This window comes from Orbicella franksi, chromosome 7 (assembly GCF_964199315.1).
Source record: "Orbicella franksi chromosome 7, jaOrbFran1.1, whole genome shotgun sequence".
NCBI lineage: Eukaryota > Metazoa > Cnidaria > Anthozoa > Scleractinia > Merulinidae > Orbicella > Orbicella franksi.
This window is the reverse complement of record NC_138151.1, coordinates 13,068,191-13,080,020: the sequence shown is the minus strand read 5'-3', so window position 1 is coordinate 13,080,020 and position 11,830 is coordinate 13,068,191. Positions and strand designations below refer to the sequence as shown.

General features: G+C 37.7%; 1 pseudogene; it reads right to left on the bottom strand.

Moving 5' to 3' along the window:
* Window positions 1–300: 300 nt before the first annotated feature.
* Window positions 301–10,542, bottom strand: LOC145493583 (QRFP-like peptide receptor; annotated as a pseudogene).
* Between the last annotated feature and the right edge of the window lie 1,288 nt (window positions 10,543–11,830).

Genomic DNA, 11,830 nt, shown 5'->3' with positions numbered 1-11,830 from the left:
GATAATGGTACTTATAAGACAAGGCTGAGTTTAGTGCAATTTCATTTCAGTATAATTTGTTTTATTGCGTGCCGAATAGCGTACTATAGCGAATGAAACACGCAAAGGTCACAGCTATTAAGTGCCAGGCGGCTTGGGGTCTGCCATGTGCTCTTGCATAACTACATAATTTTAAATAATTTATGCGTCGTAATCATCTCGGCATGGTACTCTATTCGGCATTTTACAACTCTTCACTTACTACTCAAACGGTTACGAAAACTAGAAAAGAGTCCACGAAATAACTATAAATGGCGGGAAATGAAATATCAAAAGAAGGACTGCCAACCGTTCCGAGAAGTTTATAAAGGGTACGTCGATTCAAATAAAAGCCATTTTTGAAACCTAATGTTATTTACACGGTTTCCGACGACGGAATAACTAAAAAGTGATGACAAGTTACTCAGCCGGTAACCAACCGATCTGCAAAACCATTGTACATTGAATCAAATACAAAGAAGTTTTAAATTAACCTTTTTTACAAGTTTTAGGTCCACTCAACCTCTCGACAGACCCCATGATACAGAAGGTAAATACACTGTTCAAAAGACGTTTATCTAAGGAGAGTCTTAAGTCCTTCTCGATAATTGCTACTGAAAATATAACATATGCAAGGATTTATGGCACAATTTGCGCTAAGCATTAAATATGCAAAAGAAATAAAATATTGGAAGCCACAGGACATCATGCTATTCGATGCACAGAAGACGAGTAAATACATGATAATGAAGGGCAACCAGCAAATACGCAATAACAAGGGCCTCTTTAACACGTTTCGTTCACTTTGCCGGCGTTGCTCAGTTTCAGTGCTGGCTGATTGCTCGCCAAGAATCCTCTACGACTTGAGCTTTAAAAGGATGATAATGTACAGTATGGCTATCAGCACCAACGGGATAAAAATGAATACGACCAAAAATGCCACGAAGTTGTTATTAAAAGAGAAGGTCTCTCCAAAGACTTCGTTCCATAGTATCTTACATTCCAATCTTCCTGGATATTCAACAAATTTCATGAGGAAGAGATATGGGGAGAATACAGCCAGCGCGATGATCCAAGTAATGAGAATGAAGAACGGGCACAGTTTTGAACTGATGGGTGAAGAACGGAGAGGAAATACCACAGCTCCAAATCGATCCACTCTCATCAGAGCCAGGCTCTGAATAGACACAAGACCAGGGGCATGTGTTAAGAAGAAACCCTGCTTACATAAGACCTGGTCAAGAGTCCTTGATATAGAGCCCTTGTATCGACATAGGGATCAAGAAAATTGGGTACAGCAGATCGTATATGGCCATGTTTACGATTGAAAAGTTGATGGGTTTTCTCATGATTTTCGTCTTATAAACAATTATTTCGATGACAGTGTTCCCAGCCAGCGAGACAAGAAAAATCAGGCAGTAAAATACATTGCCGTTAATTCTTTTTCCGTTGTTATGCAATACGTTGTCTTCTGGTTTGGTCACTTAAGAGTCACTGACTGAAAATAGCGAGAATAGCTGGCCAGGTTGGAAAATTCGAAAATCCTGAAACTTTGCCTAAAGAACGCTTATAGGGAGCCACTTTCGAAAATATTATTCCGATTTTCTTAGAATTTAAAGTCTTCGAGAAATTCGCCAAAAACGAAAATATAGCTTTTTGCCTTATTAAATATGCAAAAAATATCTGGAAAATTCACAAAGTTCTCGGTATTCGCATTGAAACAATTTACAAAACTAGACCTCGGGGTAAACTTAACATAAGAGCTTTACTTTTCTTCTTTCTAACAATAGGAAGTTTTAAATTTTTCAAGCATTTTGAAGGATTCCGTCGACCGTTGAAGAATTGCCTTCTAAAGCCCCTATGAAAACGGCAAAAATTGCGTTGTTTTACGGGCTTAAAACGCATCTTGGTATGTCCGATATGGAACTAAAACAAGTACTGTGCAAAAGAGTATCGTTTCTACTATAACAATATGGAAAACAATTTCTGGGCAATCGAGGTCCACACAGGTGAAATGCAAAAGTTCGCGACAATCTCTTCTCAAATTTGCATAATGCGGTATGTTCAAAGAACTCTATTGTTGAGCACTCTAGTCTGTTTTTGTCAGTTCCATTTTTGGGCCTTACTTTGTGGGAAATATACAAAAAGAGAGTTGATCCATGTCATTATTACAACATTTTTTTCACTATTTCACGCAAGGTACATAAAACTACAGACAAAGCCCAAAATATAAGTGCAAACACGCTATATCTATTACGTGACTGGCGTCACGTAATATTTATTTTCAGTTAGCTCCAATTTGAATTACAAGATTATTGAGGTTTAGACACTTGCTTATAATAGAGACATAGCAGGGTTTGTCTTTCCCGTTTATATACACTTGATTAGTCTGCAAATATTCGAAAGGAGACTGGTCTTTCAAAGTAAATCTTAGCATGTGTCTCGATTTTGATCTTGATGGAAAACGAATCAATTAAATACGCGAAATGAAACGAAGAGGTTTTATTAACGTGAACCAGCCAGACCAAGGAAGCAACTTTTCTTGAACAATAGAGTAAGACTGTTTGAAATTGAGACTCATATAAAAATAACGGGGGGTGCTCGTCGTACATTTTAGGGGTTAATCTCCAAAAGGTCCACCGTGAGAGCTTTTGCGGTACCTTTTACGGGGATTGAGCCGAAAAATATGACAGGGGATAATGTGTTATGTAAACGGTTGTCAGTTTAACCATCGATTTTCCCTGTTTCTTTATTATTTGGAAACTATTAGGCTAAGTAATTGAAGGCACCAACAACGAAAAAACAACACTTTTAGAAATATATCGAGTAGTCATTCTATGAAGAAACTTTTCAATTTTCGTCAATTGTGCAAAAAAGTTCACCTAGCCTTAAAAACGTTTGTGTTTGCTGGCGCGCGTTCTTACTGCCCAGATTTTTTGTTCCAAATACTGATTGAAGAAGACCAAAAGTTAATCAAAATATTTATTTCGACCCGATATTGAGCAAACTAAAACGCCTTATAAGCCCGTAAAATTACGCAATTTTTGCCGTTTCCATAGGGGCTTGAATTCCTCGACAGCCGACGGAACCCCTCAAAATTTAATTTAATATAAAGTTTCCGATATGCTTAGTTTATCCCGTGTTCTAGTCTTGTAAATTGTTTCAATGCGAATACCGAGAACTTCGACTCTTGCGCGGCAGGCTGAATCAAAGTCGGCGCGACTACTTCTGGCACGGCAGGCCTAATGCCGTTCCGCACGGCAGTAGCGCGACTTGGCTTCGAACGGCGTGCTCTTGCCGTGCACGTGCCGAACTGAACCAGGGACGGCGGAGCCGCGGTGGGGGGCTTAAGCCCCCCTCCCCCCTCCCCTTCACTTTTTACCACGATGACAGTTTATTTTGTTTTAGTATGAGGTACAAATGAAGAAATAAAGAAGAAGGAAAGGAAAACGAAAAAAAGTCTGGTTGACTACAGATTTACCAAGAATTCACAAAGCTACAACCTCCTACCAAATCTGTAGGAAGCTTTTCATGTTTACATAGTTTTAACCTTTCCGCAGCGTGCACTTCCTTCCCACACACGGGGAGGCTTGTGTAAAAGCGCAGGTCAGTCAGTACTAAGGCCGTGATATATCATGGAGGGCTGAGAAAGATGTATCAAGCTCACAAAACCTTCAAAATATATTGCTGTAAATGCACTAAAAGTACCTGTCATTTTATAGTTCATCCACTAGGTTGATTTTCTTAAGAGCTACACCATGGAGAATGTCAAAAATACCATTTCCAAGCCCCTAGACTTAAAAATATTTTTTGGGGGAGGATGCCCCTAGACCGCTCTACAAACTTGCGCCGGCACCACTCGTTTTCAAGCCCCGCATTTCCCCCCACCCCCTTCTTTCACTTGAAAAAAGACTCCGCCGTCCCTGTGAATTCATATCCTGCTGCATCAGCTGCAGTTGCTTCTTTTTTTTTATTTTTTATTTTTTTCAGCAAAGCAAACTTCTTCCGATCTTCTGCGCGAATGAATTAAATTCTTTCATAGCTTTTTGTCATGCCACTGCCAGGCCAAATTTATTTGAGTTCGGCACGGCAGAAGCACGACGTTTGCACTAGGCCGAATTCCAACCGAGGTCAGGTCGCGGGATAGACATCAAACAGTCTTACTCTATTTTTCAAAAAAACCTCCTTCCTTGATCTAGCTAGATCACGTTAGTCAGAAAACCTCTTCGTTTCATTTAGTGCTTCTAATTAATCCGTTTTCCATCAAGATCAAAATCGACACACAATGGTTAAAAAATACTGTAAAAGACCAGTCTCCTTTCGAATATTTGCAGACTAATCAAGTGTATATAAACGGGAAAGACAAACCCCCCTAGGTCTCTATTATAAGCAAGTGTCTAAATCTCAATAATCTAGTAATTCAAATTGGAGCTAACTGAAAATAAATATTACGTGACGCCAGTCACGTAATACATGTAGCGTGTTTGCACTTGCATTTTGGGCTTTGTCTGCAGTTTTATGTACCTTGCGTAATAACGGCACGGATCAACTCTCTTTTTGTATATTTTCCACAAAGCAAGGCCCACAACTGGAACAAAAACAGACTAGAGTGCTCAACAATAGAGTTCTTTGAACATACCGCATTATGCAAATTTGAGAAGAGATTGTCGCGAACTTTTGCATTTTACCTGTGTGGACCTCAATTACCCAGAAATTGTTTTTCCATATTATTATAGTAGAAACGATACTCTTTTGCAAAGTACTTGTTTTTGTTCCATATCGGACATACCAAGATGCGTTTTAAGCCCTAAAACAACGCAATTTTTGCCGTTTTCATAGGGGCTTTAGAAGGCAATTCTTCAACGGTCGACGGAATCCTTCAAAATGCTTGAAAAATTTAAAACTTCCTACAAGCGTTCTTTAGGCAAAGTTTCAGGATTTTCGATTTTTCTAACCTGGCCAGCTATTCTCGATATTTCCAGTCAGTGACTCTTAATAACGTCAGCCTATTTACGTGCTACCGAAGGCGGGGTAATGGTTTACCTTGATGCCGTCATACGTGCGAAGATAATTACCTTAACAAATGGCATGCTACGGAGGTCCCACGCATATTTGTGACATTAACAAAAGTGCTGCTATTATCATTAATTGGACGTGCATCAAATTTCCTTTTTAAATCGTCAATAATTCATAATTTCAAAGGAAATCATGACTGTGATTTTTTCGGATGTCTAATCTTAGTCAGCATATGTAGATTTTTAATATTTTAATTCTTCGTTTTCTCCTTAGTTTTAGTTTTGATCGAGGAGATAGTTATGTCAAACACTCACCACTGTTTAATCGTCTCGTTGACCTATCGGAGACTTTTCCTCTTCGTAGTTTCAATGAAGAAATTTTATTTAAATAACATCTTAAATTTGTGAGAATTTCTGGTCCGTGGAATTTAACTTTAAATCTGCATTTAGACGATTATGGTTTATTTAGCAGCTTAAGAAAACCTAGAACATTTCTTATGTCATAAATTTCAGCTATTGTTTTAGTGTTATTGTTTTTTGAACTGACGTGAAACGTCCGTTTTAATTAAAATATGGAAACTTCAAATTCAATTTTCTCTCCCGGGGACAGCGAGAGAGCTTAAGTCACGATAAGTAGTTCTAAACTGTATTCAAAATGCTACCACGCTATGAGTTTTTTTTGATTACTCTATTTTTAACAGTTTTGCTCAATGTTCAGCGGAAATCTTCTCTTAAATTGCTTGTTTCACCTGTTTTCGACATTATTGTAAGGCAAATCAGGCAAGTGAGGTTTGATAGGGATTCAAAATACATTAAAAGCGCTATAAAATTTCTTAATGGCAAGTGTGATCAACTTTCTATGTCTAAAGTGAATGAAAAATGCCGCTAGAGAATTTCCCTAATACTTCTCGCCTCATGCAATGTGTTTTTTAAACAGCTGGTCATAGTTAATACAGGGGAATGGTTATGAAGCCCGCCAAACATCAAAGGAGCAAACAAACCGGACACCGAGATTTATTTTGAAAGGTCCACGACCGTGCACAATCTTTTGGTATGCGTTCATACACTATGCCGTTGTGAAGTTTAAGGCTGAAAAAAATTCAGGCCTGAATGGGATTCGAACCCATGACCTCTGCCGGTGCAGCGCTCGGGTTCGAATTCCGTCTCGGCCCGATTTTTTTCTCGGGCCTAAATTTCACAACTGCTTAAGCTGTGTGCGTAACTGCGATGATCAATCGTGTATTCACATCTTTCTCCGCAGTTCAAATACATGATCTGTCATGTATTCACTTGTAAACAAAGAACTCTCCCGCATTTCATAACCATTCCCCTCTCTGAACTATGAGCTACTTGACGAGGTGAATTTCAAATTTACTTAAAACGAAATTTCAAAGCTTGAACAGCAAGATATTATTTAAAATGTATTTCATCTCAATAAGTAGTCGTTTAAGCTTCTATTTTCTTATTTTGGTTACTCTATTTTGGCCATTTTTGCTCGAATGTTCAGCGAAAATCATCTTTAAAACTGTCTTGCATTTGTTTTTCGACATTATTGTGTTGTAAACCAGGGAAGTGAAGCTTGATAACAAAAGCGCTGTAAAGTAGTCACTAGAACTTCTATGTTCTACGAAGTCAGTAATATATCAAACACGAGAGACAGTCTTTTATTGGGATATCCAAACACCGAGACGAGAGTTGAAAATACGACGCGCAGGGGGATATTTTTGACGAAATTCGAGGTGTTTGGATAGCCAATGAAACACTGTCTCGAGTGTTTGATATTTCCGCTCAATCGAAACGAAAACTAAGGAGTAAACAGAGAAGTAAAATCGTCAAAATCTATGCTAATTAAGACTATGATAATTGTTAATTTACCACCAATAACTACGGTAAAACTGCTTGCTCTAAATATGCTTCGATTGAACTAGACAGCTGAGTTTGGCCGGTTTGCACAAGTAGACCATGCTGATTGTGATCGTTTATTCTAAATGCGATTCTTTTACTTCAACGATTTTTCCCGAAAAATAATATTTTAAACTATTTCACGAAAACAGGAAAAAAGAATAATCAGTCCCTTTTTTTCCTGCTTTTGAAATACCTGCGAAAACATGAGCATCTTGTGCACTTTTGCACCAAAAATAAGGTCCAGAAAATCTCTTCACAGATCTTTTCACCAAGATAAAAGACTTAAATCTTCTTCAGAAAAAAAAGTTTTAAGAAAAAGTTTAAAGGCATAAAAATTTCACAAAATTTAGTTTTAAATTAAAAAAAATTAATTCACTAAGTTTGTCACCATGTAATTTTAACCGGTCGGGCGCGTGTTGTGCGTTGTGTGTTTCGTGTCGCGTGTTGGGAACAGCGAGGTTCAGTTTCGCGTGGGCACGTGAGTCGTATTTCCGAATTTAGATCAAGGCATGATGCATATAATCCAAAATAAAACTATCCAATTCGAATGCAGTACAGTTGATACTCACGATTGGAGAAGTGCATTTCGCTTGGTCAATCTAATTTACAGGTGGAACGCTTAATAATTCAGATATTGTTTTTTCATTTCTATTGCTTGCTTTGTTTACCCTGCTCTTAATTACTGTTAAAAGTGATAACACGAAGCCCTAAGAGAGATCCACACCAAACCTCTCCTTATAACAATGTACATAACCAACACATTGTCTACAGATGAATAATGAGAATTTAAATAAGTGATCAAAGTTGGCGAACTAAATGATTACTCGAAAAGAGAAAGTAATGACAAAAGGATGTTTCTACTTTTGAGGCATTCACTTTCGTAATATAAAGTTACTTACAAATCTGCTAATAATTCAATCATTCCCTAGTCATGTTGATCTAAAATGTGGTGTAATGAGTGATGACCATAAGATAGCGTGTCACGGCCATTGCCCAAAATGCATCGGAAGGGACTTAAGCCGATTTTGTTGAGCTTGATGGGGAAGATATTTTTCTGAAATGATTGACGTTGCTCCATTGATGCCATCTCTTGTTCTTGAGCAAATAGCCATTGTTTACAGTGTTCGTTCTTGATGTTTTGTTCGGTGACGTGTCTTTCTCTACCGTTTTGTTGTTTTGGCTGTATAGTAGTGCGGAGTACATCTTTGGTCACAGCCCAACAAATTCCTCAACAGTTATACCATGCGTCTCGTCTTTGCTCTTCCCGATGACTTTTGTTGTTTTCAGTGCCGTAGAGGAAATGGTCTTTAAGGTATTCAGAGAAGTCAAACAAATGTGCCTCGCTTGCCATGTCTGAATAGATGTCTTCAGTTTTTACCTCTAAACATAACGAGTTGGTATTACTGAACAGCAGTTTGTTAGAGATCCATACTTTGCCTTGTCGTGGTTGCAACAGAAATCAAAAATAGGTCCGCAAAGCGTACTTGTGTAGGCTTAGATTTACTTTTATTTCGTTCAGTTGGAGTGCTAGTTTTAAACGTTAGTATTCGGGAGTTAAAGTACTATGGGTGAATAGGCCATCACTAGAAAGATAAAGCTATAAATTTAAATAAATAAAGTAATATTGATTATTAGGTGTCAACATAGGTGAGTTGTTATTAACTTGTTAGGTGAGTTGTTATTAATTTGTTCACAAATTAACTTGCTCATGTAGTGTCAAGAGGGTTTGCTGCAATATCTTAGCCAGTTCCATAATAAAGTCAGCAACTGAGAATTCAACAGCTGGTCGCAAATAGACACCTTGTCAATGGTGTCAATTCCACTGAAGTTCTGAATACGTTTTGTCATGACTGGAAAGAAATGTTGTCACGTGGAATAAGAATAATCAATTTGCAAACAGGAAGTAGTTTCTTTTGTTGATTGCCAGCTTTAAGATGATGCAAGATGTGGTAAAATTTTACTGTAAATACGGTAAAAACAATATTCAAAAACATATTGTTCACTTAGTTTGCATGCTTCTTTTGATACATGAAGATCCTTGTGATGTTAAAAGTATATGTTGATGATTGACTAGTAGTTTGCATAGTAATTTCTGGATAGAAGAGTGCATCCATGTTTGTTTCTGGAGTCAATATTAATCTTCAAGTGACTGTTAGCATACAGTTGTATAAAGAGTTGTGTAATAGAGCTTCCAGCGAATAACATGAAAAGTATACAGTACAGGTTTATCAGCTGAAACTTGACAAAAAGTCAAATGCTACATAACAAACATAAAAATTATGTCTAAAGGAGTGTTCCACATTGCCCAGTGTGCTTCACTCTGGCTTACTAGGTTCTTACGTTCACATGACCTGGTACAGATGTCTCTCATTGTAGGTGTTATAATTGTTTTGTCAAACCCAATACTACTTTGATCGGTTGGATCTGTTTTAAAATACAATAAGGTAATAACATATTTTTTATCATGCTATTCACAGTGGGAAGTTAATAAATTAAATGTTATTTGAAGAAGACAATGCAACTGTTATCAGCTTTTTTAGGGGAATTTCTTGTACGCACATTCATTCACTGTAATCACATCCCTGGTCGTGTTGAACTTGTTGCATATCAGCTTGATAACCACAAATCATGACATGTGCAGTACACCTCTCATTTTGAAAGGACCAGTCCATGTTTGTGAGCAAGATAATTGCAAATATAATAGGTTTTTAAGCTCTTCAATGCTGACCAAAGTGTATTTTCCAAATGAAAGGGGTATCCCATGCAAATCCTCGAAGTTAAATTAAAAATATGTCAAAGCTGTGCTCTGACGTCTTTAAAACTGTAACAAACAACAATTGTAGTAACAATGATGTAATACATCAAGCATGAAAGATCGTGTTCAACCACATTTCCAAATATGGAGAAGAGTCTTTAAGATATAACACACAGCTGAGAATTTTTGACAAAATTTCGAGGTTTTGAAAATGTGATGATATGTGGTCTTCGGTATTTGACACTGTATACACAAGTAGACCTATCTTCTCAATTGACACTAGAACTAAGGAGAAAAAGGCGACTTAAAATTACAACATCTACGTCAAATAAGATCAGATATCCAAACACCATAACAGTTATGATTTACATTGTCTAAATTTGATGAGTTATTAAGGAGTTTGAGAAAATTATTTGAAAATGCTTCTGCAAGTGAATTTTTAAGAGACATATATTGGGCATTGTTTGATGTGAAGAGTAGAAATAATGAACAATGTATTAAATTGCATTAAGTTGCGTTGAATGTACATTCTCGCAAAAACCGAAACTCTTCCTGGAATATTAATTAACCTCATTGTAACAGTTAACGGCAAATACACATTTTTTATGCAGAATTTATATTTTGTAGAACTCTATAGGCTCGATCCAATAAGCATATTCTGGGTTCCGTGTCTTCTATTTGATTGTAAATTTTAATCATAATCAAGTGAACATAATTTGCAACACACTGCTTACCAACGTTTTCACCAAAGTGTGCTAATCTGTCAGTTCCTTGACTTGTGGCCAGCAGACACAGTGGTTGTTGGATTAGTGTTATTAAATACTGCAGGGCCTGGATTGCTCTCCACATCATTCACTTCCCCTTACAAGCAATGGGATGTAGACAAAATGTAGCCCATCATTTCTCTACATGTCCAGAATTTGTTTCAATGTTGTCAAGTAAAACACATTTAGCTAAGACATAGTAAGAATCCATCCCCGTTAAACATGTGATAAGGCATCCTTCGCTTCCTCGACCGGTATTGTTCAATTGATGTCCCCATACTCGCAGTTAATATTGCCATGTAGTTAACAAACAGCTCTAGTACATGTAAGTTCAGCAGTTTGAGTGCATTCACAGCTGCTCAAAATAACTGCACAGTGCGAATACATGCACACGATTTACGTGATAACAGTAGAGTCCAATAACTGACACTCCTTTGGGTAAAGAAGGTGAGTGCTTGCGAAAGCGAATACTTCTCCCGTGTAATCCACACTGAACACGAGCCGAGCCTGGATAAGTTAATGGCTTGCGTGAGAAAAACAAATCTTGTATCGCCGAAGAAATTCTCTCACGAAGATCTAACTGAAATAACAAGGTGAACACAGTTCTCGAGGACAGTGCGGGAAGAAAGATAATATATAACAAAAACGAGGCAAAGCAATTTAGAAATGGAAAATAACTTACTTTGACTCGCGACGGTAAGCTATCGAAAAGCATCTCAAATATTACAAGTACACAGCAATGGCCGCCGTATCGAACGATCAAGTCATATAAGCCTACTCAATTTCTCCCGGAAGACCTCGCGATATGCGACACGTAGACACATAAATTCCGCCGACGGTAGCATAGTGGAGGCTGCAGCCCCCACAAAAATTCGCACTTTAAACAGTTCGAAGATTCCAAAAGCCGCTTACGTGTAGATAGGTCGATTCAAATACAGGGTTGTTTACTTTAGATTGACACCCGCGATTTCAGGTGTGTAAAAATTCTGAAATGATTAAACGAAGGCGCCTTTGTCCGGTTGTGCAATCTTTTGACTGCTGTCACAAGTTCAATGTTTACTCTGTTGCGTAGATTTTACATTGTTTCCCAAAAGACTCCGTTGTTGAGAAGTGTAAAGAAGTCTGTCTCAAAGTCATTAGCTGCCTGTTTACGTTTTCCTGTGTTGAAGTCAATATATTCTTTCAGCTAAGGAGATTGCTAGAAGGCCAAGACGCGATGGACTTTCGTCAATTTGACACCAAGATCCAGGTAGAATTTCAAATTATTCTCTTGTTATGTAAGTTAAATGTAGGCGCAAATTTTGCAATGGAAGGTTCTTTCAAACCCAAGTCTCCTTTCAGCTGTTGACAATAAGGCTATATCATGTCATCTG